The sequence below is a fragment of the Lynx rufus genome, unplaced genomic scaffold, assembly GCF_022079265.1.
Source record: "Lynx rufus isolate CCGP_SWC_20201006 ecotype Redwood Valley unplaced genomic scaffold, mLynRuf1.p SCAF_12, whole genome shotgun sequence".
Taxonomy (NCBI): domain Eukaryota; kingdom Metazoa; phylum Chordata; class Mammalia; order Carnivora; family Felidae; genus Lynx; species Lynx rufus.
In genome coordinates, this window is record NW_025814826.1 from 36,958,553 (window position 1) to 36,975,701 (window position 17,149).

Below are 17,149 nucleotides of genomic sequence, written 5' to 3' on the forward strand. Positions count from 1 at the left end.
TCCCCACCATCTCCATCATCTCTCCACAAGCAAAAACAGCTCCCTGCCTTCCATGGCTTCTCTTTACCCCAGTTCATCTCTCCATGCCATGTACCTGCTGAGTCCTGTGGTTCAGGTTGTGCATATTGTTGTGTTAATCCTGAAATCAGTCTTCTAGATGTGCAGGGTGGTTTAGTGTTGATCTGGCTGTATTTCAGGGATGAGAGATGCAAAAAAACTTCCATGCTCTTCCACCATCTTGACCCCTCTGTGTCTGATTTTTTAGACAGGACTCTCCTATCTTATTTTTTAAAATTTCCTGAATATTTTTATTTATTCTTGTGCATTACTCCTTCAAGAACTGCAAAGTTTATTTACCCTAGAATTGAGCAGGTAATTTTAATAATACTTATTTAAATCAGAGGAATAAGCTGCATTCCATGACTAGAAGTGTTTGCATAACTCATTCTGTATACCCACTTTCCTTGTATAAATTGCTTCTCTTGTCATCTTAATGCAACCCTCTAAAAAGGAAGAATTTTTTGTTTGTTTGCTTATTTGTTTGTTTTTATAAAGCCAAGTTATTTGTTTGTAAGGGGGAAATCAAAGCAAAAGACATGATATTCAAACACTGATTTGCTTAAGTGCTATGAAATATATTTGAAAAATAATTGCCAAAAAAAATTTTACCTTTACAGTTGCCAGGCATTTCATGACAAAACAAACCAGGTATCTGTTTCTCCGTTAATGTTGGAGATGTAGTGAAATTACATTTTTTTATACACAGTCCTCATAATTCCATGTAGATTACCTTTCTTTTATTGAAACAGAATAACCACTAGATGCAAATGTGGTCATGGCTTTAAATTGTGCTATCATCATAAATTGATAATTAAATTATAACCATCAATATCCTCTTAAGTTTTTACATGGGCATGTCTTTATATTATAGCCTGGATTCTACTTGTTTTGTCGACAAACGCCTTTCTGCAAGTATTCCATTATTATGTGAATAAATTTTTATTATTTTCATACCTTCTTGCATATCTATTTCCTAGAGACATCTAAATATGTATGTATGGATTCTGTTAAACTTTTAAAGAATTAAACTGTTTTTCCATTTCTAGAACCCCATCATTTTATCTCTGTGTGTTGACATATACTGCTGGGCACTTTTTTTTTTTAAAGAAAAAAATAGACCTCCAGAGAATATAGAAATTCTTTAGTCCTATGTGAGCCTGTTTGTAAACCAGCTTGTCAATATGTATCAGAAATGTAAAAAACACTTTCTATACCTGGTTGAATTGTATATAGCTGTCATACATTATATATATATTCTGATGATCCCCCACAATTTTTCCAAATGCTATTCAGCATATTTTTACTCTCAGTTCCATACATTTCCATATAACTATAGATCTCTTTACATAATCCACCTTTCTTTAAAGCCTATCCATTCTCCTTTTATTGTATTCCAAGCATGCCTTTCATCACTCCAAGTAAGTCTCAGGGAGGCCTGTAGGGTTGTGTCTAATTCCTTTGCCTTGGAAGTTTAAATTCACCATGTCACCCATGCTCAGCACATTAAGTGGTAAACATATTTTGCCTGAAGCTTTCTACATGCCTCTTTTAAAGTTTCTCCCATGACTTATTGAGCTTTAACTCTATTGTTAATATTCTTTTCAGACCAAGAGAGGCAGTAAATCTAAAACAAACTTACAGATTTTACTGCTATAACTTTCAGACCCACCTAGTCTCCTTTGAGGAGAAAATTGTTCCTTTTAGTAGGATATTTTTCCTATGTGTCTGATTGCTACTCTCCAGTGATTAATTCTTTAATTATATCAAACAGTTTTTCTCCTAGAAGTTAAAAATACTAAAATAAAATTATTTATTTCCACTTATTTTTCCATTAGAGTGGACAAGTATGTGTTTATGTATATATAAATATATATTTTATTTTCAGGTCTTGTTTTTAGTTACTTCACTAGTTTAACCTGAGATTGTTCAATAGACAATAGTTATTTTTGTTATTATTGGTGTTTCTTTTATAGATAAAACATGAATCATGGAAATTAATCAGCAAGAATTTTTAAGTAGCTGCCAAATACATGCCAGCCCTAAGGATACCAGGACTAAGGATGCTTGTTTCCTAAGGCCACATCAGCCTTGAGCACCATATATATACATTATATGATTTTAAGGTCATGCGAATACTCTTTCTAATTCCCTTTCATGTTCTCCTCAGTATCTTTCACCTCTTCAATCTGTGAATTTTTGTGAAGAAAATTTACTTAATGGGATATGAACTTATTTAGAAGATAGTAGTATGACTTTGTGTTTTAGAGCTTTGGCTTTGGAATGGGCCTGTTATATTCCAAATGCTGGACCCACACATACATAATGGGCTCTCTTGGATAATTAATGAAACTACTTTACAGCCCCCTGTGCCAAAGGTTTAGTCAAATGAGAGGAAGGATATTATTCAAAATATTTAACACTTGGAAGAGCCCAACTCTGAACCATTCAGAAGAACACTGCTCAAAGCAGGATCTTGAAAGATCCCTGATGTGTCAATCCTCACATACCTAGTAGTGAGAGATCATAGGGGAGCAACTAAAGTGCTGCTAGGACACTCAGGGTGCTTTGACAATGATTATTTAACTCAACTGGTTGGGAAATACTTAACTATTTTAATTGGTTCAACTGAACTGGACCAACCCAGTGACTGTCACAGATACTAAATTATTTATATCAGATCTTTTCCAAATACATTTTTCTAAGGATAACAACAATGATATCAGAAAAGGATAAAAGGAAAGACATAATAGATTGACTGGAAGGGTAAACAGGAATCAAACATGTTATAATAATCAGTGGTCACAGCACCAGCAATATCACCTTATTCAAGTTGTTCCAATGGCAAGATCCTATGTCTTAGTTCCCCTTGTTTATACCTAAGGCTAACTCTCCAGGATTCCCAGAGATTTAGTGACCTACCAATTGCCTTTGCACTAAAATCCTTTTTTTTTTTTTTTGTTTAAGTTAACCAGATTTAATTCCTCTGGTTTCTAACTGAGAATACTCATAAATATCTGGTAACAGGACTAGATTACTGGCAGTAATACCTCCTAATATGTAGAATTTATTTGCTGCCATACCCTCATATGTGGAATTAATTTGCTGAAGAATTCTATAATTCTTCATAGAAAATTAATTTTTTTGCTATATTGTGTTAAATTATGGTGTGTTGTATATTCGGAATAAAAGCAACAACTTCAAGGACTTGTCTGGAAAATATCAGGATTTTGCAGTGTGTTCATTGATTCTTATGACCATCATTAAGATTTTTCAGAAAGAGATAAACTTCAGACTCTCCAAACACAAGAAATAAAGAAAAGGCAGTTTTATAATAAATACTTTTTCTCCCTGTCATTTCATACCCAATTCGACTGAAATATGGATAATTTGATTCTTTGCATTGATGGAAAATATACTGTAATCCAAATTTAAGCACTGATATACTAAGGCAGAAAGATAGAATTCTCAGAGGATAAGATGAGGTAAAAGATAAATCTGAACTCTTAAGCCTCTTTCACATGCCTCTGGTTAACCCAGTGGTTTCAACTTTGGCTGTACATTGCCTTTTAAAAAATAATGATGCTTTGTTCCTAACCATTGAAATTCTTATTCAATTTAATTTTTCTTAGAAAGTGGTTTGAGCATTGTTTTTGAAAAAGTTCCCTAGGTAATTCTTGAAGAATAACTCTTTCTCATTGAAGAAGTCTCTGGAATGTAGCCTGGAGGACAGAATCATATTCCAGGTTTTGATTTATCTCAGTTCGAAGTCATTAATTTGTGAACCAGAGGGTGGTTAGAGCACAAAGCCATGCTGTGAGGAAACAGAAGTTCTCACATTCAAAAACTGTGCATAAATGTGATCTTTGGGTGTTGTTTCTAGCCAATTAAATAAACCTGTAACAAATACATTGTAAGCTTAGAGGTTCTTAAGATAATTATATTGAAATAAAATGTGACTTTAATATTCTGTATTTTTATTCTTCTGACAATTAAATGAAATACTATAAGTAAATTACCTAGCGGAGTGCCTGACAAAAGGAGTAACTCACTGGAAGCAAGTGATTATCACCATAAGTACTATTATTATCCTTACCACTCCTTCCACTAACAGTACTTTAACTACTACTACGACTACTACTGACAGCTAGAGACCAGGTGTTTCCTAAATAAATCCACGGAATCACTCAACAATTTTGAGGTGCTCTTTCTTATATGCTGCAGCACAAAATGATTTGTGTAGAGTTTTTTTCTTCCATTTTTTTTTAAAAGATTTAAAAACATTTTTTTTTAGTAATCTCTACACCCAACATGGGGCTGGAACTTACAACCCCAGGGGCAAGAGTTGCATGCTCTACCGACTTGTAGGTACCCTACAAACAATTTATATTTTTAAATATATTTTTATTAGATTTTTGAGAGAGTGCAAGTGGGGTAGGGGCAGAGAAAGATAGGGACAGAGGATTCAAAGCAGGCTCCGTGCTGACAGGCTGACAGCAGGGAACCCAATGCAGGGCTCAAATTTCTGAACCTGTGAGATCATGACCTGAGCTGAGGTCGGATACTCAATCGACTGAGCCAGCCAGGCACCCCTATTCAGATTTATTTATTTATTTATTTATTTATTCATACTTTTTTAATATAATTTATTGTCAAGTTGTTTAACATACAGTGTGTAAAGTATGATCTTGGTTTTGGGGTAGATTCCTGTGGTTCATCGCTTACATACAACACCCAGGGCTCATCCCAACAAGTGCCTTCCTCAATGCCCGTCACCCATTTTCCCCTCTCCCCTACCCCCCCATCCACCCTCAGTTTGTTCTCTGTATTTAAGAGTCTCTTATGGTTTGTCTTCCTCCCTTTCTGTTTGTAACTATTTTTTTCCCTTCCCTTCCCCCGTGGTCTTCTGTTAAGTTTCTCAAGATCCACATATGAGTGAAAACATGATATTTTTAAGTATCACTTTGATACTTAAGAAAGAAGTTGTTACCTATTGTTAAGTGCCAATATTCTGCCCTCTTTTCTGGTTCTTTTTTTTCTTTTCTTAATGTTTAATTTTTTTGGAGAGAGAGAGAGAGCATGAGTAGGGGAGGGGGGCAGAGGCGGCAGAGGAGAGAGAGAGAGAGAGAGAGAGAGACTCAAGCATGCTCCATGATCAACTCAGAGCCTGACGCGGGACTCCATCCCATGACCCTGGGATCATGACCTGAGCTGAAATCAAGAGTTGGATGCTCAACCAACTGAGCCACCCAGCATCCCTTTTATTGTTCTTGACAAAACTTAATATTAAGTCCCATTTCTACCCCCTACTTTCAACATCTTTATTGGCGAGATTTATAGTGTTGAAATTATTTGGCAAGAACTAGTTATTTTTCTTCACACAAATTCTTTGAAATCAATTAATATAACTCATGCTGACCCTAAAATCCCCAAATTTCTTGCTTAAATGTGTGGTTCTTTTTGTTGATTTAATTTATGCCTTGTTGGGAAAAGTGGGTCTGTAGTATCCACAGTATGTCTGTCTGTGTTTAAGTTTGTATTTATCTGACTGTATTTGGTTGAAAGGTGAAATTGTAAGGTCCTCTTTCCAGTATGTAAGAATATGTAGCAACTGAGGGTGCTGGGGTAGCTCAGTATGTTAAGCATCAAACTTTTGATTTTGGTTCAGTTCATTGTTTGTAGGGTCAAGCCCTGCTTTGGGCTCTGCACTGACATCATGGACCTTGCTTGGGATTTTCTCTCTCCCTCTCTTTCTGCCACTCCCCTGCTTGCTCTCTATCCCTCAAAATAAATAAATAAACTTAAAAAAGGAATATGTAGCAAGTACTTGTTATTTGTTTACTATCTAGATCTTTCCTTGTCTACAAACAAGTCATCATTCTTATGTAATCTTTTTCTGTAGGCTTCAATATCTTTCTAACAACTTCTTAAAACATGATTGAGCTCATTTTAAAATGTCATCTTTGCTTCATCTCTGTACATATCTTTGTCTAGGGCTCCACCTGTTCACTCTTGGCAATTGCTTTCATCATAACCAGCCTGAGTTATATCTGGAAAAAGGCAGGAAAGAATTTCTGAGTCATAAAATTTCTATTACACATATCAGCACAGAGTTAAGGAGAAAATAAATCATTTTCATTCATTTAGAAAGCAAACAAATGATTCTGTCTAAAGTTCTACTTGCACAACTTAATATACTCAATGGTTGTTGCACAGAGGAGAGGGAATACATATAATAAAATAAATGCAGGGTTTGGTCTGATAGAGATTTGAGTGTAAATCCAATCTCAAACATTTAGAAACTGTATGATATTTGTAGGCAACTATTTAACCTATATAAGCCCTTGTATTTTTTTTCAATAATATGGTAATAAATTTTACTATGAAATATAATTTTGTAGATTAGAAATAGTGTATTAAAAGTACTTGACACAGGTATATCCACTATCATCACTCTTATTTAACATAATACTGGAGGTTCTAGCCTCAGAAATCAGATAACAAAAAGAAATAAAGGCATCCAAATTAGCAAGGAAGAAGTAAAACTTTCACTATTTACAGATGACACAATTCTCTATGTAGAAAACCCAAAAGACTCCACCAAAAAATTACTAGAACTGATACATGAATTCAGTCAAGTCTTAGAATATAAAATCAACAAAGAGAAATCTGTTGCATTTCTCTACACCAGTAATGAAGCAGCACAAAGAAATTTCCTTGAAGAAATCAAGGAATCAATCTCATTTACAATTGCTCCCCAAACCATAAGACATCAGGAATAAACCTAAGCAATGAGCTAAAAGATCTGTACTATGAAAACTATAAAACTGATGGTGGCAGTGCCTGGGTGGTTCAGTTGGGTAAGTATCCAACTTTTGATCTTGGTTCAGGTCATGATCTCATGGTTTGTGGGAATAAGCCCCACATGGGGCTCTGTGATGATAACATGGAACCTCCTTGGGACTCTCTCTCTCTTTCTCTCCTTGCCCCTCCCCTGCTTGTGCTCTCTCTCTCTCTCTCTCTCAAATAAATAGATAAACTTAAAAAAACCCACTGATGAGTGAAATTGAAGGTGACACAAAGAAATGGAAAAACAGTTTATGCTCAAGGATTGGAAGAACAAATATTGTTAAAATGTTGATATTAACCCAAAGCAATCCCCATCAAATACCACCGGCATTTTTCACAGAATTAGAACAAACAATCCTAAAATTTGTATGGAACCACAGAAGATGCTGAATAGCCAAAGAAATCTTGAAAAAGAAAAGCAAGGTGTGCCTAGGTGGCTCAGTTGGTTAATCATCCAAGTCTTGATTTCAGCTCAGGTCATGATCTCACAGTTCGTGAGTTTGATCCCCATGTGAAGCTGTGCACTGACAGAGTGGAGCCTTCTTGGGATTCTCTTTATCCTTCTCTCTCTGCCCCTCCCCAACTCTCTGTCTCTCTCTCTCTCTCTCTGTCTCTCTCTCTCTCTCTCTCTCTAAAATAAATAAATAAACATTAGGAAAAAATTAAAAACAAAAAGCTGGAGGCATCACAATTTCAAACTTGAAGTAATTTTACAAAGCGATAGTGACCAAGACAATATGGTACTGGCATAAAAACAGACATATAGATCATAGAAAAGAATAGAAAACCCAGAAATGGAGCCACAAGTATATGGTCAACTTTGACACAGCAAGAAAGAACATTCAGTGAGACAAAGACAGTCTTTTAAACAGATGGTATTGAGAAAACTGGACAGCAAAATGAAAAAGAATGTAAGTGGACTACTTTCTCATACCATACACAAAAATAAACTCAAATGGATGAAAGAGCTAAATGTGAGACAGGACACCATCAAAATCCTAGAGGAGAAGATAGGCAGCAACCTCTTTGACATTGGCCATAGCAACCTCTTATTAGATATGTCTCCTGAGGCAAGGGAAACAAAAGAAAAAAAAAAAAAAACTAGTGGAACTTCATCAAGTTAAAAAGCTTCTGCACTGCAAAGGAAATAATCAACAAAACTAAAAGTAAAAATTTTGGATGGGAGAAGATATTTGCCAATGACATATCTGATAAAGGGTTAGTATCCAAAATATATACAGAACTTAGACAACTCAACCTTAAAAAAATAATCCAATTAAAAATGTACAGAAGACATGAATAGACGTTTCTCCAAATTTCATGCAGATGGCCAACAGACATGAAAAGATGCTAAACATCACTCACCATCAGAAATACAAATCAGGGGTGCCTGGGTGGCTCAGTCGGTTGAGCGACTTCGGTTCAGGTGATGATCTCGCGGTTTTTAAGTTTGAGCCCTCCCATCGAGCTCTGTGCTAACAACTTGGAGCCTGGAGCCTGCTTTGGATTCTGTGTCTCCTTCTCTCTCTGCCCATCCCCCGCTTGTGCTCTGTCTCTGTCTCTCAAAAATAAATAAAATGTAAAAAAAATTTAAAAAAATTAGAAATACAAATCAAAACTTAAATGAAATGTCACTTCATACCTGTCAGAATGGCTAGAATTAACAACACCGGAAACAACTGGTGTTGATGAGGATATGGAGAAAGGGGAACCCTCTTATACTGTTGGTGGGTGCAAATGCAAACTGCTGCAGCCACTCTGGAAAACAGTATGGAGGTGCCTCAAAAGTTAAAAATAGAACCATTCCATGACCCAGCAATTGTATTATTAGATAATTATCCAAAGGATACAAAAATATTGATTTGAAGGGATATATGCATCCTAATGCTTATAGAAGCATTATCAACAATAGCCAAATTATGGAATGAGCCAAAATGTCCATTGACTGATGAATGGATAAAGAAGATGTGGTATACATATCTACAATGGAATATTACTCAGCCATCAAAAAGAATGAAATCTTGCTAGTTACAAAGAAATGGGTGGACCTAGAGAGTATTATACTAAGCAAAGAAGTCAGTCAGAGAAGACAAATACTACATGATTTCACTCACATGTGGAATTTTCATCTTATTTTAAGTATTTTAATTACTTACACTAGAACAATGAGTAATTAATAAGTAAAAAGAAATTAATTACTTACACTAAAATGTGAGCTATCCAAGGTCAGAGAGTTTATTTTATTTACTGTTATTTCTGGTATACAATTGAAACTAATATGTTTACTGAATGAATAAACAGAATTCCATTTTTAACTTACAATTTACTAAAAATACAAAGTCTTTTCCATTATGTAGCTATGCTCAGATATTTTATTTTATTTTTTCTTACATTTATTTATTTTATTTTTGAGAGACAGAGAGAGAGCACAAATGGTAGAGGGGCACAGAGAGGGGGACACAGAATCCAAAGCAGGCTCCAGGCTCTGAACTGTCAGCACAGAGCCCAATGGGGGCTTGAACTCACAAACTGTGAGATCATGACCTGAGCCAAAGTCGTACACTCAACTGATGGAGCCACCCAGGAGCCCCAATGTTCAGATATTTTATAAGGAGGATTAGCCTAGGTGTATCTATTAAATATATATTTATTTCATTCACACAAATATTTAAAAACTCACTTTACAAAATCCTCACAAACATTGTGCTATTGCCAAAAGTTGTTGATCCATAGGCAACCAAATAAGCTGTTCTTTAGAAATATGTTAAAAATCACTCAGTTAAGTAATAAGCCACTTATCAAAAGTAAATTTATTGAGGTTTTAAAAAAATTTTTAATGTTTATTTATTTTTCAGAGAGAGAGAGAGCATGAGTGGGGGAAGAATAGAGAAAGAGGGGGAGACACAGAATCCGGAGCAGGCTCCAAGCTCTGAGCTGTCAGCAAAAAGTGAGACTTGGGGCTTGAACCCATAAGCTATGAGATCATGACCTGAGCTGAAGTCGGACTTAACCCACTGAGCCACCCAGGCACCCCAATTAATTAGAGTTTTATGGATAGGTAATTATTGATAATTTTTTTTCTGACATAAGGCATCTGTTCTTTTTCATTTTATTTTTTTATCTATTTTTTTAAGTCCGAGCTTAACCGACTGAGCCACCCAGACACCTCTTATCCATTTCTATAATAGCTGTAATATAGTAATAACTATTTTCGGAATTCCCACCAAGTTTTGTGTACTGAAATATTCCCTGCAAATTAGTTGAATTTTCCATTAATAAATAGCAGTGATGTAAAAAATACTGTCTTAATGACATTACAAATATTGTTTTCCATAAGTACTAAGATTAGTGGCCACAAAGTGAATAAAGCCCTGAAAATATTGTTTAAATAATATGCAAAAACATAGTTTTAAAAACATATGGTTTTGATTGCATAGGAGAAAGATTTGATGTAATTTTTTAAAATTTCTTTCATTATTGCAACTAAATGAAATTTTATATGGATTACTTTCACATTCATTAGTGCTTCGGGCACAAATCCACTGGATTGCTCTTTCCTGCTAATCACGGATGACTTCAGTATCTTAGATTTATGGACCACCAAAAAGTTCAGGAAAAATTTAAATAACCTGAGAAGTTTTTCTAGCTTAAATTGAGATGATCTTATACTTTATTTTGTCCTTTTAGGCAAATTGGGAAAATAACATTCATAGATATTTTAAGCATATTTTCTAGTTTTGCAGGGAAATAATTGCATATAGATATACATCATGATGTTCTATTTGACATATATTGTGTAATTATTACCACAGTATGTTTAGTTAATATCCATAATGCCATATAACTATAAACAGAAGAAAAAACCCTTGTCTTTGTGATGAGAATTCTTAGGATTTACTCTTAACAACTTTCCTTTATATCATATAGCAGTGTTAACATCATGTTGTATATTAGATCCCTAGTACTTATTTATCTTATGACTAGAAGTTTGTACCTTTTGATACCTCCTCCTCTAACCCTCACCTCTGATTACTACAAATCTGATCTCTTTTTCTGTAAGTTTTTTTTGATTCTGCATATAAGTGAGATCATACAATATTTGTCTTTCTCTGTATGACTTATTTCACTTAACATAATGCCTGCAAGTTTCATCCATGTTGTCACAAATGGTAAGATTTCTTTATTTTTAATGGCTGCACAATTCTCTGTTGGATGTATAAAATGTGTGAATGTGTGTATGGGTGTGTATCACAACTTCTTTATCCATTCATCCATGTCTTGGCTATTATAAATAATGTTTTTATGAACATGGGGTGCAGATATCTTTTTTAGTTAGTGTTTTCAGTTTCTTTGGATATATTTTTAGAAATGGAATTTCTGGATCATATGTTAGTTCTATTTTTACTTTAAATATTGTTTTAAATGTCTATTTATTTATTTTAAGAGAGAGTGTGTGATTGGGGGAAGGGCAGAAAGAGAGGAAAAGAGAGAATCCCAGGCACCCTTCACACAGACAGTTCAGCGTGAAGCCTGACACGGGGCTTGAGCTCACAAACCGTGAGATCATGACCTGAGCCAAAATCAAGAGTCAAATGCTTAACTGACTGATCCACCCAGGTGCCCCTGTATTTTTACCTTTTTGAAAAACCTCTATATTGTTTTCCATAATGGCTGTACCAATTTACAATCCCACCAGCAATGTACAAGAGATCTTTTTTGTCCTCATCCCACCAGCATTTGTTACCTCTTGTCTTCTTGATGGTGGCTACTCTTAGTAGGTGTGAGGTGATATCTCATTGTGGTTTTAATTTTTACTTCCTTAATGACTAGTGATGTTATACATCTTTCATAGATGTTAGCCATTTGTATATTTTTTGAAAAATTTCTATTCAGATCTTTTGCCCATTTTTAAAATTGAATTATTTGGGGGTTTTTGCCATTGAGTTGTAGAAGTGTGTTGTATATTTCAGATATTAACCTCTTCTCAAATATATGGTTGGCAAATATTATTTACCATTCTGCAGATTCTCTTCTCACTTTGATGATGGTTACAGTCTTGTGCAGAAGGTTTTTATTCTGATGTACTCACATTTATTTTTAATTTAGTTTCTTGCTTTAGGCATAATTTCTTAAAAAACTCATTACCAAGACCCAAATCAAGGAGACTGTTTATATATTTCTCTAGGAGTTTCATGGCTTCAGGTCCTACATTTAAGTATTTAATCCACTTTGAGTTATTTTTTCTGAGTGGTGTAAGATAGGCCTCAAGTTTTATTCTCATATATGAATATCCAGTTTCCCCAGAACCATTTATTAAAGAGACTGTCTTTTCTCCACTGAGTGTTTTTGACTCCCTTGTCAAATATTACTTGATCATACATGCCTGAGTTTATTTCTGAGTTCTCAATTCTGTTCCAGTGGTCTATTTGTCTGTTTTTATACTAGTACCATATTGTTTTAATTATTACAGCTTTATAGTATAGCTTTAAAAAAGAAAGTCTGATGCTTCTTGCTTTGTTCTTCTTAGGATTTCTTTGGCTCTTTGGTTTCTTTCTTTTTTTTTTTTTTTTTGCAATTTCATGTAAATTTTAGGAGTATTTTTTTCCTTTTTTGGTAATGAATACTATTTCAATCTTGAAGAGGATTGCATTGAATCTGTAGGTGGCTTTGGTAGTATTTACATTTAAACAATATTAATTATTCCAATGTATCAATAACACAGGATATTTTTTCATTTATTTGTGTCTTCTTTAATTCTTTCATTAAAATCTTGTAGTTTTCATAGTAAAGATCTTTCACCTCATTGGTAAAATTTATTCTTAAATATTTCATTGTTTTTGATGCTATTGTAATGGGATCAATTTCTTTATTTCCTTTTCAAAAAATTTGTTGTTAGTGTATAGAAGCACTACTGATTATTTGTATGTTAACTTTTTATCCTGCAACTTTCTGAATGTTGGTTAATTCTAACAGTTTTTTGGTTGATTTTTTTGGATATTCTGTATATAAAATCATAGTATGTTAACTAACTGGAATTAAAATAAACACTTAACATAAAAAATCCTAAAAATAGTGAAATAAAATCATGTCATCTGCAAATAGTGATTTTATTTCTTTCTGTTCAATTCTGATGACTTTTATTTATTTTTCTTGCCTGATTGTTCTAGGTAGAACTTCTAGTACTATGTTGAATCTAAGTGGTGAGAGTGGGCACTTTTGTTTCTGACCTTAGAGGAAAAGATTTTGACCTTTCATCATTGAGTATGATGTTAGCTGTGGGCTTCTTATAATGACCTTTATTATGTTGAGATATGTTCCTTCTATGCCTAATTTGTTAGGTATTTTTTTAATCATGAATAGAGGTTACATTATGCCACATACTTTTTTTCTGCATCTATTTAGAAAATTATATGGTTCTTTTCTTTCATTTAATTAATGTGAAGTATCACATTGTTTGTGTATGTTGAAACATCTTTGCATCCACATAAGTTCCACTTAATCATGATGAATGGTCTTTTTATTGTGCTACTGAAATCAGTTTCCTAGTATTTTATTGAGCATATTTGCATCTATATTTATCAGGGATACTGACCTATAGTTCTCTTTTCTGGTAATGTCCTTATCTGGCTTTGGTATCAGGATACTGCAGGCGTCATAAAATGAGTTTGGAAGTGTTCTTTTCTCTCTCTGTCTCTCTCTCTCTTTCTCTCTTTTTAATAGTTTGAGAAGTATTGGTTTTACTTCTTTAAATGTTTGGTCAATTTCATCAGTACAGCCATCCGGCCCTGGATTTTTCTTCACTGGGGTATTTTTGACAACTGTTCAATCTCCTTATCAGTATATGTGCTATCTATCTATAAGGAAAGAGAAATAGAACATATGCTTATTAGATATGAGAAAGGTGAAAACACTACAGGTGCAGACATTTAAAACCATAAAAGGCTATTATGAATCACTACATGCCAATAAATTTGAGTATTTAAGTAAAATGGACAATTGCCTGGAAAAGCAAAACCTTAGAAAATCTTCGCAAAATGGAGTGCCTGGCTGGCTTAGTCAGTAGAGCATGCAACTCTTGATTTCAGAGTCATGAATTCAAGTCTTTGTTGGGCATACAGCCAAAAAAAAAAAAAAAGAAAGAAAAAAAAAGAGAAAATCTTCACAAAAGAAACAGAAAATGTAAATAATTTTGTGTCTGTTAAAGAAACTGAATACATAATTTAAAATCTTCCCATAAAGGCCCATTTTGTTTGGTAATCTGTGAATTCTACCAATTATTTAAGAAGACATATGTCAATCTTAACAAGATTACTCTTAACGCTTCTAAAGAGTAGAAGAAAAACAGTCTTAAACTTTTTAAATTAGCCTTTAAAACATCTCAAAACATTACAAGAAGAAAATCACTAGCCAATTTCATAAATAAACAATATGCAAAATTGTAATAATATATTAGTATACTGAATCCAGAAATATATACAAATGGCTATTTATCACAACCAAGTTGGGTTTATTCCAGAAATGTAAGGTTAGTGTAACATTAAAGAGTGTATCAATATATTTCACTACATTTTCAGAATAAATGAAAAACATCCTATAATCATTTTTTCAGAAACCCTTATTTTTTTTCAATTTTTTGTTCATTGGACTCAGTCCCAGTACCATTTCTATAACAATTCCTGAGGTTTCAGAGCTTCATGTAAGCACTATAATAAAAATATGTCAACTCTTGAAGGCATTCTTCTTCAGAAAAACCTGCTAACAGCAGGGCCCTTTGAATCACATCCTGTAGATCAATCTGACATTACTTTTTTAGCTGTCCTTCCTGAGATCTCTCTGAAGCCTCAAAAAAAAAAAAAAGGAAACAATAATTATTTTATGGCTATCATAATTACTGAAATGGAATCACATGGCATTTCTGCATACACCTTTGCAAAAGTGTGCTTCTTTGCTTGTTAAAACGTTGTTAGAAAAGGAGTGAAAATTCTGTATGTCAGAATCGAGTGCAATTCACAGATGGCATCTTCCCACTTTTAATTCTTGTCTGAGCAGTTAATGGAGGTGAAGAGAGGCAATTCAGTCCCAAAAGTTGGCTTATGAATGACCACTCACTCCCAGACTACTTTTATTTGCTATTACAACTACAACTTAAAAGTTATGATAATGCTATAGGCACATCAAAAACTGCTTCCTAGTTACAATTTAGCTATGTGTTCTTTTCTCTGATATAAATTGCTTGATATTCTAAATTATTAAATGCAACATCATTATCTGGGCAACCTAAGGATGGTGTTTTAAAAAACATGAATATTAATGCTAACATCTATTACAACAATGATGTTCTTATACTTTTATACCCATAAAACTGAGGAAAAATCCATACAATTCTGTGATGTGTCTTCTGTTAATGAAAAACAAAAGTGGAAACTATATCTATGACTTAAAATGAGGTCATTATCCATTTTCTACCTTTTTTTGAGATAAACTTTGGCTAAAATCTTGGCAATGTCACTTGCTTAATTTTCCTGAGGCCTCAATTTCTCATTTGTGAAATTGTTGCAAGAATACCTATCTTGTAGAAATTATGTGAGAATTGCACAAAATAACATGAAATTTGTCTGGTGGTGTCTAGCATTTAATATGCTCAATCAACTTTGAGTTTCCTTGGCTTCTTATACCAATTTCATTTCTGTTTCCCACTCACAGACCCAGAAAAAAGAGCTCCTTAATCAGTCTCTTTTAATTGATGTATCAAATTAGGGATGTATCCTTAATTGATGTGAACAAATTTATAGGTTGGGACAAGCCAATTATCTTTTCTCAATAAATGAACTCTGTCATAAGTACTGGGTCAACTGGTAGTTTCCTGAATTATAAGATTATGTCAAGTTGATTTGGGGGCCTCTCATATTAATGTTATATAAAATGAGGCAGTGAAGAAAGTGGACAGATACTTTAAGGGGAAGCAAATGCAACAGTATGAGAAAGATTGCATAGTTTCCAATGTACAAAGCTAGCATCCTTGTTTCCTAATATTTCTTATCCCATATTTAGTGTTTCATTATGCCATGTTGTCACTCTACTCTTTTTATTTGTATGCCCTTTTCAAGTATATACTTTTTTAGTTTAGCTAACTTAAATGTGTTCTAATATTACAGTCAAATGAATTTGAGTTACTAACTACTCCAGTGTTTTTTTAAATTGTTACTTAGAGCAACTTTTATTTTTCAAGATACTAAGTTAACATCATGATTTTAATTAGTAATTGATTTTTAAGCCAACTATAAAATTGGCTAATAAGTTTGCTGATATTACATAGTGTGTTTTGACACTGACCTCTTTACCTTAAAAATATTGGTAGATTCATCATATATTCCAATATTGAAGACAGAGATTATAAAGACTACATAAAACTAAGGAGGAAAAATGATCAAAAAGTTTGTCCAATAGTTAATTGAATGGATTGCACATGAAATATCATGGTCCCAAATTTTAGTACATATTAATATTAATGAATATATTATTTAGGATGCTTTTGGCATGAGTTGAAAAAGACACCTAATTAAAAGGATAAAGTTATTTATTATGTAAGAAGAGGCAAACTATCCAATGATGTCAGCAAAGATTCTCTGTCTGTTCACTGTGCTATCCTCAATGTGTTGGCTGTTGTCCATAGTCTTGTCTTTTCATGCATCCAGAATGCTGCTGCAGGCTCTGTGATCCAATACAGCTTTGTCCAGAACATAACAGGCAGTTGCCCACTGCAGACTGTTTTTAAATCCTGGAATTTAGATTTCCCCAAAAGTCTCCCAGCACACTACCTCTTAAATCCCATTGGTTAAATTTCTGGTATTCTCACTCTATTGTCCAAGAACAACTATAAATAATTCCTCTTTATTCTCAAATGTTTTCCCATTTGGATGATAAATTATCATTATGTTTGTCCACATGCCTATGCCTTAGGAGAATGAGATTCTAGGAGCATGAGAAAGCAAATAATCTCGTGTTTTTAGCTTCTCATAAAGTGATTTTGGCAAGGGATAATGTAATGGCTTTGGGGTAGTCAACCAATAATCTTACAGACATGAAATTACATGTGGCATTGTAATAACAAAGAGACACTGATATTACATGTCTGTAATAACATGTCTGCCACATTTTAAGTATAGAACACTTTCTAATTTCTGATTATGAAGTTAGACATTGTACAAATTAGATTATTTTTTGCTAAAATTCTCTGTGATGA

The 17,149-nt window shown here is 33.7% G+C and overlaps 1 protein-coding gene across 1 annotated transcript in view; it reads left to right on the top strand.

The window, feature by feature from the left end:
* The window catches only part of CNBD1 (cyclic nucleotide binding domain containing 1), a 489,467-nt gene that overhangs the window by 423,572 nt on the left and 48,746 nt on the right, over positions 1 to 17,149 (top strand). The gene's annotated exons all lie outside the window — the stretch shown is intronic.